We start from the raw sequence: 13,200 nt of genomic DNA, 5'->3' as shown, positions 1-13,200 counted from the left end.
ATCCATTAAATCAAAGATTGATCATATAGTTTCTCCTATATAGTGATCCTTAACAAAACCACTTTGGTTATGATGATAATATCTGGTAGAACATTTATTATCCTAGTTGCTAAAACCTTAGACATAATTTTCACATTGACATTAACAAGAGAGATTGGTCTCCAATATTCCAAAAAGGAGCAATCTTTTCCTTTCTTTTCAATAGGAGTAATTACTGCTTTTTTCTGGGAACTTGACATTTCACCTTTTTCAAAACACTCATTCACACACCTAATGAAAGGCTCGCTAATCAGTGACCAAAATGTTTTGTAAAATTCAATTGGACTTCTGTCATTTCCTGGGGCTTTGTTGAGTTGAAAGGTTTCTAGAGCCTTTGCACATTCTTTTGAAGTTATTTTGCCCTTGCACGATAGCATTTGTTGTTCAGTAAAGCTAGGGATATTTGAATTATTCAAGAAAAATTTGGTCGCTTGCGTGTTGTCTGCATTCTTAATCTGGCTTGTATATAATTCCTGATAAAAAAGTTTTCATTCGAAAAGAACATTAAAGGAATCAGTGATAATCAAGCCACTAGTTCTCAGTTTCTGCACATGTTTTTTAACATGGTTTCTTTTCTCTAGAAAATATTTTGTACTCTTCTCGCCTTGTTCCCACCAGCACGCTCGTGCATGAATAATGATACCTCAAAGTTTTTCTTCATAAAGAAGTTCTAATTTTTCTTAAGCTGAATTAACAGCGTTTGCATCATTGGCATTAGGGTTGGAATGAAATAATTGCTTAGGTTTAGGAAATTCCTTTGGAAGATTCATTTCTTTTTTTTTTTCTTTCCATCACTATTCGTTTTGAATGCTGGATTGCATGAGCTCTGGTATTATACCTAGTCCAATCCCAGATGCTTCTGTTGTCTGTCAATTCATTCTGACCTTCTATCAGCCAGATAGGTATTTTAGCTGTGACAACCCTAATATAGTCTCCATCATCCAAAGGCGAACAATTAATTTTCCAATGGCCTGGATCTTTGATATGTTTTTCACTGATACTGAACGCTATAGAAATGGGCACATGATCAGTTTTAATGGCTGGAATGATATCTGTTGTTGTAACCAAATCCTGTAAATTATTTAAAATAAGCCAGTGGTCTAAGCGGCAAAGAATCATCGGCAAGTTTTGGCTCCATGTATAGCTTTTTGTGGAAGGATTTTTCACTCTCCAAATATCAAGAAGGTCGAAGTCAGCACATAAACAGTTTATTCATGGTTGCTACTACTGATTTTCGTGGTAAAAGTTTAACTCCTTTCTCATCAAGCACCAGGTTAAGAGGACAATTAAAATCTCCCCCAAGGATTATATTTTCTTCCTCATCGAAATATTCTTTTTGTAGGGTATTTCCTAAATCTTTTAAAAACTCAACAATATTGATATTCTTGTTTGGTGCATAAATATTGATCAATAAATACGTTTTATCTTTAATCTCTGCCTTCAGGATCACATAGCGTCCTACTAGGTCTAAAATTTTTGAATGAATAATACAATCAACTCCTCTCTTAAAAAGAATGGCAACATCGCATGAATTAGGGCTTCCATGTGATGTTATAATCTCACCTCCCCTTTCATTTTTCCATTGTCTTTCAGTTGCATGTTTTGAATGTGTTTCCTGCAAAAATATGAAATCTGCCTTTTGTTTTCTACACCAAGTGTAGATTGTCCTCATTTTTCAAACGTTCTTTATGCCCCTCACATTCAAAGAGACCAATTTACATTTATCCAAAATCATCTAAATCTAATAGACCTCCAAAAGGTGAAATTGCAGAAGTTTATCAGAAAGGCAAACAAAACATAAACAATGCATTGTTACAAATATGGACATTATGAATAGATGAAAAATATTTTTTCCAAGAAGTGTGTTTCTTTGCACTGTGCACCTTTGATCAAACCCAAGGGATATGTAAACAACACTGTACATACTACTTTGAAAATATAACAAGAAAAAGTTAACAAGTAATAGCATAATTAGACAACAAAGAGCCAGAAAATCTTTAAACAACTTAAAGAACAAAAAACAGATTCTAAAGCACAATGAAAACAGTACACAAAACACTGGGAGATGAATAATTGAAACCCCTACCTTATGCTCCAAAATGAAATATAATCAAGCCTTTTCCAAAACATTACCATCCATAACTTTCAATGTATCTCTCAGCCTTCCGCTCCTTCACCACTTAAAACATTTAGAATACAAAGCAAAATGCTAATGGACCAATAATCAGCAAACTCTTCTACTAACACGATTCTAAGTAAATACACTAGGAGAAAAAAAACAAAATAAATGAGAGGCACAGGACATACTGAATACTTATTACAGCTTAACATATCTGCCGTCAATATAGAGCTTATCAGGTTCAGTTGCACTAAAGAAAGTGCGCTTTCCATCCTTCCTTGCTTGCTTCACTAATACATGTATACCCTCGAACTTTGGGTTCTCCCATCGGCTGTACGCCTTGAGGTAGAAGACTTGTTTGTGGCATTTGCTAACTTTATCCTTTCTCTTGTCCATACTGGTCTGAAGAGCCGTCTTAAGCGCTATAATGTGTTTGTCCACAAATTCAGCATTCTTTTCCATGTGTGAAAATTTTCTGTTGAGAGTTTTCTGTTTGCCTTGGACAAAAGCAATTTCTCTCCAAATGGGAGACCTTATCTTGTATTCCCTTTACTGTCGGTTTTAATTCCTCCATCTTCGAATCTAGGCTTATAAGCTTTAAAAGGATAAGTTCTTATTTCTTGGTAACGCCTTCTGTAAGATTCATCGCCGCCATTATTTTGTCGTCACCACTCGACTTACTAAATACACTTGCCGGAGAGTATGACTGTTTCCACTTTTTTCTCTGGGTGAAGTTTCGACAGACCTGCTGGACATGTTGCTACTTCTTGTTTTTCTCTTTGGAATTATAAATAAACCTGACGATTCCATGAGCACTTCTAGTTAGGGAGCAGGAACCTAAAAATGCGAGTTTCGTTCAACCATCACCACAGAAAATGTTTGACACCCAGTTCTTGTAGAGAAAGACCTCCTGATCAAAGCCAGGTAGTTCGTAAAGCTGAATTGTGGTATAGGTTTTGAGTTAAGGGGATGTTTTCTTGCCCAGCCCACTGCTGAGCATGGAAATGAGGCTACACACTCGAACGCAGTTTACATCACTATTTCTTCATGAAAATCAACGAAATCAGCCACTTAAATTCATTAAAGATACATCTGCTTTATTTGTAAGTGGTTAGGTATGTAACACGATTAGCCACATGATTTTAAATGCGACCAGTAACAAATATGCAACTATTGACAAACATGCTTTCACCGTTGTTTTGAACAACAACCTCGCAAAAACGAATATGTATCCCTTCTTTATTAAATTAACTTTCTTTTGCTCTTGCTATCGTCTTAGCAAAGCCTTTGGGAATAAAATCTGTTCACTGTATATCACTTTTTATCAGTTTAGATCTAGCACGCAAACGACGCTAGTCTCTTGGGGGCAAACAAACAAAAAATTATGACTAACATGTAAATGAAAAAGAAAGAAAATGTTGCCGTCACTTGTTCCTGATTTAAGATACTGCAATATTCGGATTTATGACCGTAATACTAATAATAGCAACAAGTATTATTGTTCTCATTCACAATCAGAGTCCTCAGAATCTAAGAGAACTCCATGCAGATTTCTACACATGTAACTGCTGGCCATGCAGTAACATGCCTCAGAACATGATAAGCCTGTGTTGTTACATGAGCAGTTGCTCTGACACCCACGCTGACATGTGCAAGTCATGAGTTCTAGCAGGCTACTCGGTGCTGGCTCTTTTGTCATGTAAACCGGCTTCAGTGAGGAGTCTTCCCTCACCCATCCATTACTTTCAGGTTGCGGGAGATGCTGGATTGCAGTCAGAGCCTTTCTCTAAACAAACGTCCGATAGTTAACTCTTTTCAAGTGTTGGGGAAGGCTGTCAGATGTGGTTGGGAGAAGCTCGTTCTTCTGCTTTCTGTTTTGACAAAACAGGAAATACCTCAACTCATCCACAGTGCATGGTTTCATCCTGGAGCTTGCGAAGAGATCACAGATAAAAGCTTCACATTGGATGGCGATGCCATCACTCAGGTTTCACTGGGAACTTAGAAGACCTAGACTGTCTTGATGCTGTTCATTGCATAATAGCACTTGCCATCCCTTCTTCTTACCGATTCCGGCAAGGGCGCTGGTGGAGTTGCATCCAGTAATGGCATGAAGGCCGGAAGGGTGCGACACATTTTTTCTTCAAGGGTTTGCTATACGTCGTGAACTGGAATGTAACGGAGATGGTCTTTCATGCCAGTTTTGAACCAAAATCCAGTGCAGTTGATATTAGGAAAATGGGGTACGCTGAGAGCAAGAACATCCATGTCTGGTGATTTTAAGACAATACGACACTCTGGATAGGTATCTGCAACATACTTAGCATGCAGTAGTAACCTGTCAAACAACAATACACGTTAAATTAATGATGATATATAGATGTTGCACTAATAAAAGGGTAGTATGTTTTCAATTGGATTTAGATCAACGTCTCAGATTCGACTTTATCGATGGGCTTGAGGAACTCTTTCTCTCACCTTGCATCTGCATCTTCTTGATCTGATTCTAGAACGTACACGTCTTTGCAGTGACCTCTTCTGACTATCACTGCCCGTCTGCCATTCTCAAATCCTCCACCAATGACAAGATTCTTCTCTGGAGGGAGCTGCTGTCTTCCTAAGATACAAAACGACTCTAATAGAAAGTCGCATAGATTTATCTTGTTCTGCGTATTAGGAATATACTTCCCCCACTGTTTTGGCACAGGAGTAGAAGGTCCGTGGATCTTAACTACCAACAAAGCGTTCAGGGACCCTCTGCGTGCACGTTCTCCTGATTTTATTGAGACTGTTCAGGCCTGAACCCGCAGTGGAAGAGTCATACGAGCTCCTAAGAGACTGGACATATAACTTAGCCACCCCTCCCCGGACACTGTTGAGTTATTGTTGTAATATTATTATAAGTGCCCCTATAGCACGAGTTTAAATCGTTTATTTGATTTGGTTTAATCTTTAAAGTCACAGTAGGTGGCTCGTCACACGCTCTTAAGTTGTCTCATATTTCCATACAGAACGCGTGTTGCACTAGTCATCTATTATGTAATTGAATATAATTTAGAAAAAAAGGACTTTTGATCAGTTTTCACAAGCACTCGTGCTCCGAAGGAAAAGAAATTACGTCTGTTAGTCATATCTAAGGAAGGAAAGGTTCTGTTGATGTCAGCTCTCGCCAGATCCAGCAATAATGTAAGTTTGATTTACCTGGAATATTTCTTAAGCTATTTGCTCAGCTCTAATTTCGTAAATTAATTGTTTTTAGTTTCACGACACGATACAACAATAAAGAAGGCGTTTCAAAAGAAGTTTGGTACGAAATAGGTTGTGTCTATCCGTGGATTTGTGCGGTCCAGCTAGCGGTGGACAAGCGCCGCTATAATTATATTATGGTATGTCTTGTTCGTCGAAAAACACGTGTGATCGCAAGTCAAAGATTTTGATTGTAGGCTACTTCGAGTTGTACACTGAGAGTAAGCGAGTGAATCTTTCATTGATACGAGGAAACAAAGACAATACATGTTGAACTGAACATTATGGTCCTTCAAAGCCGGATTGTGAGAGACATTTGACGGGAAATCAGCGCTAAATCAAGGAAATCAATTGTAAACAAGTCGAAGGAAATGGCGCATAACGAAGGTGAGAGTACTAGTTTTACACCTCATTCCACGGAAGAGCTTGTCAGTGAATTATCCCTTTCGGAATCAAATTCGAGTTAAAAAAGAGAGGTTTATCAGTCAAAGGGAAGAAAGCAGTTCTTACCGAACACCTTATCCATATCTTGAAGCAAGAAGAGTTGAAATCTTCACTCGTCAATGATGTTCAATTTGAAATATCAACTAGTTCACAGGGCAATGCTGCCCATGCCCAAATTAAGTGGCATTGATTTATTACGAAGAAAGGAGAAGATCATGAAGATGAATGTCGAAGCTGTGATACAAGTAGTTATTGAAACGAATAAGAATTCAGGCAACAATGTAATTAGAATGGAAAATCACATCCAGAAGTTAAATACCTACTGGGAAAGTTGTAATGAGATAAGAGATGAGATCATTGCCCTTCTCCCTGATAGTGAGATAGCAAAAGAAGCCGAGAAGTGGATTGAATATCAGCGAGTAATTGACAATGCTTTAGACATGGCCCAAGAATACCTGTCTAAATTTTCAAGCAAAATTATTGGTGGAGAAACGGCTACAGTCTCGGCAGAGCGCAAACAATCTCACCTGAAATTACCAAAGTTGGAGTTACCTAAGTTCCATGGAGATGTCCTGAAGTTTCAGAATTTCTGGGACCAATTTGAGGCTGCTGTTCATAAAAATCCAGATCTGCCCGATGTTCAGAAGTTTACATACCTGCGATCAGTCCTTGATGGTGTTGCATATCAGACAATCAAGGGATTTGAAGTGACTAGTGCAAACTATCATCATGCAGTTGATGCTCTGAAGTATCACTATGGTAGGAAGAGAATAATAATTTCCTCTCTGGTTAAATCAATTGTCCAGCTCGAAGTGAGGTCTGATGTAGAAGTGGAAGCCCTGCAGGAACTTCGTGACACCTTAAAGAACAGAATAAAAACCTTGGATGCATTGGGTGAGCACCCAATGATTCACTCTTGCATCTTGCTTCCAATATTTGAAACCAAGCTTCCTCCTAAACTTTCTGAAAAATGGGAATTGGAGTTAACTGATGTCAAGGAAGAAGATGTTAATATTGAGTTCTTTAAGTTCTTGAACAAGCAAGTACTCTCTAAGGAGGCTGGGCAGAGAAGTACGTACCTTAATGTTGAAGCAGTTACTCCATACCAATCCAGTGGTTTAATGAGTGAGAGTGTTGCCCAGAACACTGCAGGGAAATCTGGAGTAGTCAGGAGCACTGGAGAGAGAGTTTCTACAGCATCCGCCCTTCTAGCAAGTCAGACAAGTCAAGTAAGTGCTGCTGTCTGTCACATGTGTAGAGAGGGGACACCAAATTGCGAAGTGTCCAAAATTTAAGCGAAGCTCAATCAAAGAACAATGGCAAGCTGTTAGAGAGCACCACTTGTGCTTTAACCGTTTTAAACCAGCAAATAGTTTTCACTTCACCTCAGTTTGTCGCCATTCCCGGTGTAGTGCTGAAGAGTGTGGTCAACGTCATCACATTATGCTTCATGGTGAAAATGGCAGGGGTCCGGAAATCCCGGTACCTACTACCATCAGTGGATTTGTTGCATCCAATAATGCCGAAGTTCAACAGACGCTGTTGCAGACTGCAAAGGCCACATTGGTTGGAGGTGGAGACAAGAGAGTGCCTGTTTGAGTCCTTCTTGACTCAGGAGGTCAAAGATCTTACATCACAAAGAAGGTGGCAGAATCGCTAGCTTTACAAGGACCCACTGAAGTCCTTGGTGTGTCCATGTTAGGAGGAGAATCAAGTCAGACGAAGAGAATGAAGAGAGTAAGCTTCTCCCTCACCTCTGTTCAAGGAACTGATTTGAAACCAGTAGAGATGGAAGCCCTTACCATAGACAAGATTTGTATGCCGCTCGACCCTGTAGAGCTCAACCTGGAGAAATATCCTCATTTGAGGAACCTCATGCTTACAGACCTGTATCCCCACGATTCAGTGGACATAGATGTCTTGATAGGAGCAGACTTCTACTTCTCATTTGTAACTGGTAACTGTATGAAAGGAGAAATGTTAAATTCTCCTACTGCAGTTGAGTCCACATTCGGATGGATTGTGTCAGGACCCATCAAGGGTCAGCTCTCCAAAAGCTCTACGTCAATGCTGTCAATGGTATGCATAGACCCAGTCACAGCTAGCCTAAAGCAGTTCTGGGAACTTGAGTCTATTGGAATTGTTGACAAGAATGATGCATTTATGTCAGTGGAAGAAGAAGATGCAGTTAGACAGTTCAATGGAGGACTCAAGTTTGATGGCAAACGTTACGTAGTACTGCTGCCTTGGAAAAGAGATACACCAGATTTGCATTCCAACTACAACCAAGCAGTGAAGCGCCTGGAGAGTGTGGAAAGGCAACTAAGACGGAATCCAGAGAAAGCTGAGGCCTACAAAAGTGCTATCAATCAGTATGTTGAGAAGGGTTATGCAGAAGAAGTTAAGGAGACAGATGATCAAAGCAAGAAGGTCAGGTATCTGCCGCATCATGCAGTCTTCCAAGAGGACAAAAGGACAACAAAGTGACGTGTTGTCTTTGATGCATCAGCATGCGAGGATCAAGATGCGTCACTCAATGACTGCATTCTGTCTGGGCTGGCACTTCAGCCTAATCTTGTACCAGTTCTGCTTCGATTCCGAAAGCCTAAAATTGCACTGATGGCAGATGTGGAGAAGATGTTTCTCCAGATCAAGGTTGATGAGAAAGACCAGGATGTCCTGCATTATGTTTGGAGGGATCTTAAGAGTGATGACGCACCAAGAATTTATTGATTGCAGAGTTTGGCATTTTGCGTTAATTGTAGTCCGTTTCAAGTTATTGCTACAGTTCAACACCACGCTAGGGAATGTAAGGAAGAGTTCCCTGCCGCATCCATGGAAGTCCTGTCCAACATGTACGTGGATGATTGCCTTACTGGAGATGACAGTGTTGAAGCATCGGTTGAATTGCAGAAGTCTTTAGACAAGATGATGGAGCGTGGTGGATTTAACCTGACAAAGTGGGCCAGTAACTCCGAAGAAGTCATCAGCCACATTGCCAAACAAGATCAGGCACAATCAAATACCATTGATTTCAGCAAGAGTGAACCCCTTAAGGCACTGGGCATTTGCTGGAATACGATAACTGACTCTTTTCTGTTCAACATTCCACAAAGTGTACTCAAGATGAATGACCCTGAAATGAAGAGAAGTCTTTTGAGTATTGCGTCAAGGATATTTGACCCCATGGGACTACTCACCCAGATCACAGTTAAAGCTAAGATCCTGTTTCAAGATCTTTGGCAGAGAGGGCTTGAGTGGGAGGATCAGCTTGATGAAGAGGTTGCTGCTCAGTGGCGATCCTGGAAATCAGAACTCCCTTGTCTAAGTCACATAACTATTCCTTGCCACTTCACGGCAAATGGAAGATCAATCATTGAACTTCACAGGTTTGGGGATGCTCCACCAAAAGCTTACGGTGCAGCCATTTACATCTGATCTATGGATGCCGCTGGCAAGGTTTCAACCCACCTAGTTATGTCCAAATCAAGAGTTGCGCCTACAAAAACTGTTTCGCTTCCAAGATTAGGGTTGCTTGCAGCTGTTATTAACTCACGGCTACTGAAGTTTGTTGCAGCATCTTTGTGTCTCAAACTAGACCGGGTGGTGAAATTCAGTCCACCTGGGATCCTCAACACTGGAAACATTGTCCTGGAGAGGATAATCCGGCTGATCTGATTACCCGGGGATTGTCATTAAAGGTCTTAGCTGAAAACAGCCTATGGTGGAATGGGCCAAAGTGGTTGGCTTCAAACTGCTGGGCAACTGAAAGGCAGGGAAATGAAGAATCTTCCGAGTTTGTCAAAAGGGAGAGGAAGCCGAAACAGGTGACAATGCATGCATGTGCTGGACTTGCCAAGGAACCAATAATTGATGCCTGTCGATATGACAAATGGTTGACCCTTATTAGGGTAACCGCATATGTGCTGCGATGGGTTCAAGTCTTCAAATCCGGAGAAAGCTCAGAGTCAAGGGAACTGTCAGCTGAAGAGCTGAAAAATGCCAAGCTGAACTGGTATCGTCAAGTTCAAAGAGAAGTGTACCGAATTGAGTATGCACAGCTGGAGGCAGGCCAACCATTACCCAAAACCAGTACTACCTTGAAGTTGGATCCTTACTTTGACAAGGAAGATCGGTTGTTACGAGTAGGAGGAAGGCAGCAATATTCCAATCTTCCTGAGGTGACTAAACATCCAATTATCCTGCCACATGGCCATCCAGTTGTCGAGAAAATTATCCAGTGTGTTCACAATGAATTACTTCATGCAGGGCCTGAGAATACACTTTCTGTCCTACAGCAGAACATCTGGCTGACCCATGGATGCCATGAAGTTAAGAGAGTCCTCATGAAATGCCTTGTTTGTCAACGCCAACATGTTGGTCCAAGTTCACAGAAAATGGCACCGTTGCCTTCAGAAAGAGTGCTCTTTTCGCCACCCTTCACGCATGTTGGGATAGACTTTGTTAATCCACTGTATGTTCAAGGGAACCCCAGTCCACACAAATCATATGTCTGCATCTTTACGTGTACCTCTTCACGTATGGTCCATCTGGAGCTCACAAGTGATCCGTCAACCAATGCGTTCTTCCAGGCTTTCAACCGTATGATCAGTAGGAGGGGACTTTGTAGTATCATTTGGTCAGATAATGCCAAGACCTTTAAGTGTGCAGATCGCCAGATTCGAAAGCTTTACAAGTCACAATCATCTGACAGTGATCAACCCTGGAATGACATAGATCAAGGTGAGTTCCAAGCTAAATTAGCATCTAAAGGAATCAAATGGAAGTTCATAGTTGAACGTTCCCCTTGGCGTGGTGGCTGGTGGGAAAGATTGATACGGAATGTGAAGGAGCCTCTCCAAAAGGTCCGAGGGAAAGCGTTGTTGTCCTATGCAGAGTTAACAACAGTCCTTACCAGAATCAAAGCTGTCATTAACACCCGACCCCTCACAACAGTAAGTGATGATGTGAGGGATCCTACACCCATAACGCCCACTCATCTTGCTCTTGGAAGATCACTGTTTGACCTTCCTGACCTTGAAGAGGTCCCTGTTAATGAAGACAGAAAAAGGCAACGTTACCTGTACCAACAGAGGCTTGTTAATCACTTCTGGAAGTGATGGCGAGGAGAGTATCTACATCAGCTATCCATTCAACCGAAATGGAACGAAGAGCAACCAGCCCTTAGTGTTGGAGATGTTCTCCTGATCTCTGAGGACAATGTATCAAGGGGAAAGTGGCCAATGGGATGAGTTGAGAAATTGTTTCCTGGAAAGGATGGCCTTGTACACACTATTGAATTGAAGACACAGAAAGGAAACCCATGTAGATCCATTCAAAGGCTACATCGACTTAAAGCGAGTAATCATTCTCTTAGTGCAGAATGTTATGATTGAGAAGCTTACGGTGGGGAGTCAGAGAGCAAGGTTAAAGAGAGTACGGGGAAGAAGAGATCTTCACGAGCCGTAAGGAGTCCAAGTGTAAATCTCTGACAGTGTCGGAAAGGTGGGGAGGATGTTCAGGCCCGAACCCACAGTGGAAGAGTTGTACGAGCTCCTAAGAGACAGGACATATAACTTAGCCTCCCCTCCCCGGACATTGTTGAGTTATTGTTGTAATATTATATTATGGTACGTCTTGTTCATCGAAAAACACGTGTGATCGGAAGTCAAAGATTTTGATTGTAGGCTATTTCGAGTTGTACACTGAGAGTAAGCGAGTGAATCTTTCATTGATATGAGGAAACAAAGACAATACATGGTGAACTGAACAGAGGCATTCCAGTATTGGTCGAAGACAATGTGAACTTCTTTGCAGTTGGTGAGTGATGTGGTGATAGCGTTAAAGTATTTCGATGCGAGTTCACCAAAGGTACTACTCCCCACTAATTTCAGTACTTGAACTAAAGCCATGCCGTCGATGAGATGAATGGTGTGTTGTGGGAAAGATTGGAGTCTTGGGCAAACATTATCTTTGCTTTCAATAAGAGCTGCCAGGGTACTCTCAAGCTGCCATCTTGATAAGCCAAGGAGAATGGGACCAATGAAAGCTCATAGCATAGAACTTATTTGAGGTTAATCTGCCTCACGTTGGCAGCGATCAAAAGGCATCCAGACAGCTCTCTTTCAGCACCAACTGTAACCAGCTTATCATTGACTGTGTTTACCTGGATTTTCCTTGTTGTTCTTTCAAAGGTTTTCACCTTGAACTTTGGAATTGGATCCCAAAAGCTTACTTGGTCGTTTCTCTACGAAGGTGTTCATCTGCTTGTGTCCATTTTCAATGCTTCTTACTAAACCATCAGCACTGTCATTGGGTAAGACGACGCCCATAGTGAAGTTGACTAATGACTCAGATTCTTGCATGAAAGGATTAGCCATCAGTTCAGTTGTAAAGCATGAAACAAGCTTCTGAACATCAGCCTCATAGCGTGCTACCCGTTTTGCACCAGCCTCTTTGTGTATGTCTACATGGTCGCACTCTTGGGTAAACATATTTTCAAGGGCTGTAGTAACTGACGCACGCTCATGACTGGTGAGGAACCAATGATCTAGCGCACCAGGATTCTGGGAAATACCAATTATCCCCCCTTTTGACTTGGAGCCTGCATTTACAGTCTGTTCTAGTGCCATGTCTGTCTACACCTGGGCAAAAGGGCCTACCAGAGCGACTAACTGCATGATAAACATTCACAAATTCTTGATGAACTTGAGGATGCTTGGTGGTCAACTGCCTCATGTCCATTATGTATACAGGGAGCCAGCACACATAGTTTGGCCTATCCATTGAGAAGAAATGTGGGACCATAGCTGATACACTCAACAGATGCAGTTTCCAATTTCCGGTTCTTTCAGCTTTGACTTTTAAATCTTGAAAAAGCGAACATAGCTCCGTAGTTTCCTGGTAGGTCCAACAATTGTTTCCATGGCCAAAAAGCAAGCGAAATCCGGACCAGCCACTTGGATAACATATTCAAACATATGTCTAGATATTCTGAAGTTCTCTTTCCACCATTTTTCAAACAAATATCTGTGCAACAACTTATGACACAAAATGTAAAATTAACCCGAATTGTAACAACTTCTGACACAAAATGTAACAATTTCTTTGACACAAATTGTGACAACTTTTCAACGTGAAGTGTAACAACTTCTTTAATGCAAAATGTAACAACCTTTTCAACAGATTATTACTAGTAGAGCTTAAGTTACATTTCTTTTCATTCTGTGGAGGTGGTTAAACTTGGCCAAAACAAACTTCCGCACAACTTTAGCTATTATCCTTCGATGGTCTAAACCTTATTAAGTCTGGATTTTTCGGATTCCCAAATTAAAAAACTGCTGTATTTCTCT

The 13,200-nt window shown here is 41.0% G+C and overlaps 1 protein-coding gene and 1 pseudogene across 2 annotated transcripts in view; one reads left to right on the top strand and one right to left on the bottom strand.

Moving 5' to 3' along the window:
- Positions 1 to 13,200, top strand: part of LOC110054340 (tRNA (32-2'-O)-methyltransferase regulator THADA-like) — a 653,734-nt gene that overhangs the window by 378,681 nt on the left and 261,853 nt on the right. The gene's annotated exons all lie outside the window — the stretch shown is intronic.
- LOC149110980 (uncharacterized) lies at positions 3,663 to 5,930 on the bottom strand (annotated as a pseudogene).

This window comes from Orbicella faveolata, unplaced genomic scaffold (genome assembly GCF_042242905.1).
Source record: "Orbicella faveolata isolate gen_17 unplaced genomic scaffold, um_ofav_v1 contig_24, whole genome shotgun sequence".
Lineage (NCBI taxonomy): Eukaryota > Metazoa > Cnidaria > Anthozoa > Scleractinia > Merulinidae > Orbicella > Orbicella faveolata.
Note: the sequence above shows the minus strand (reverse complement) of the source record. Positions and strands in the feature narration are given on the sequence as shown.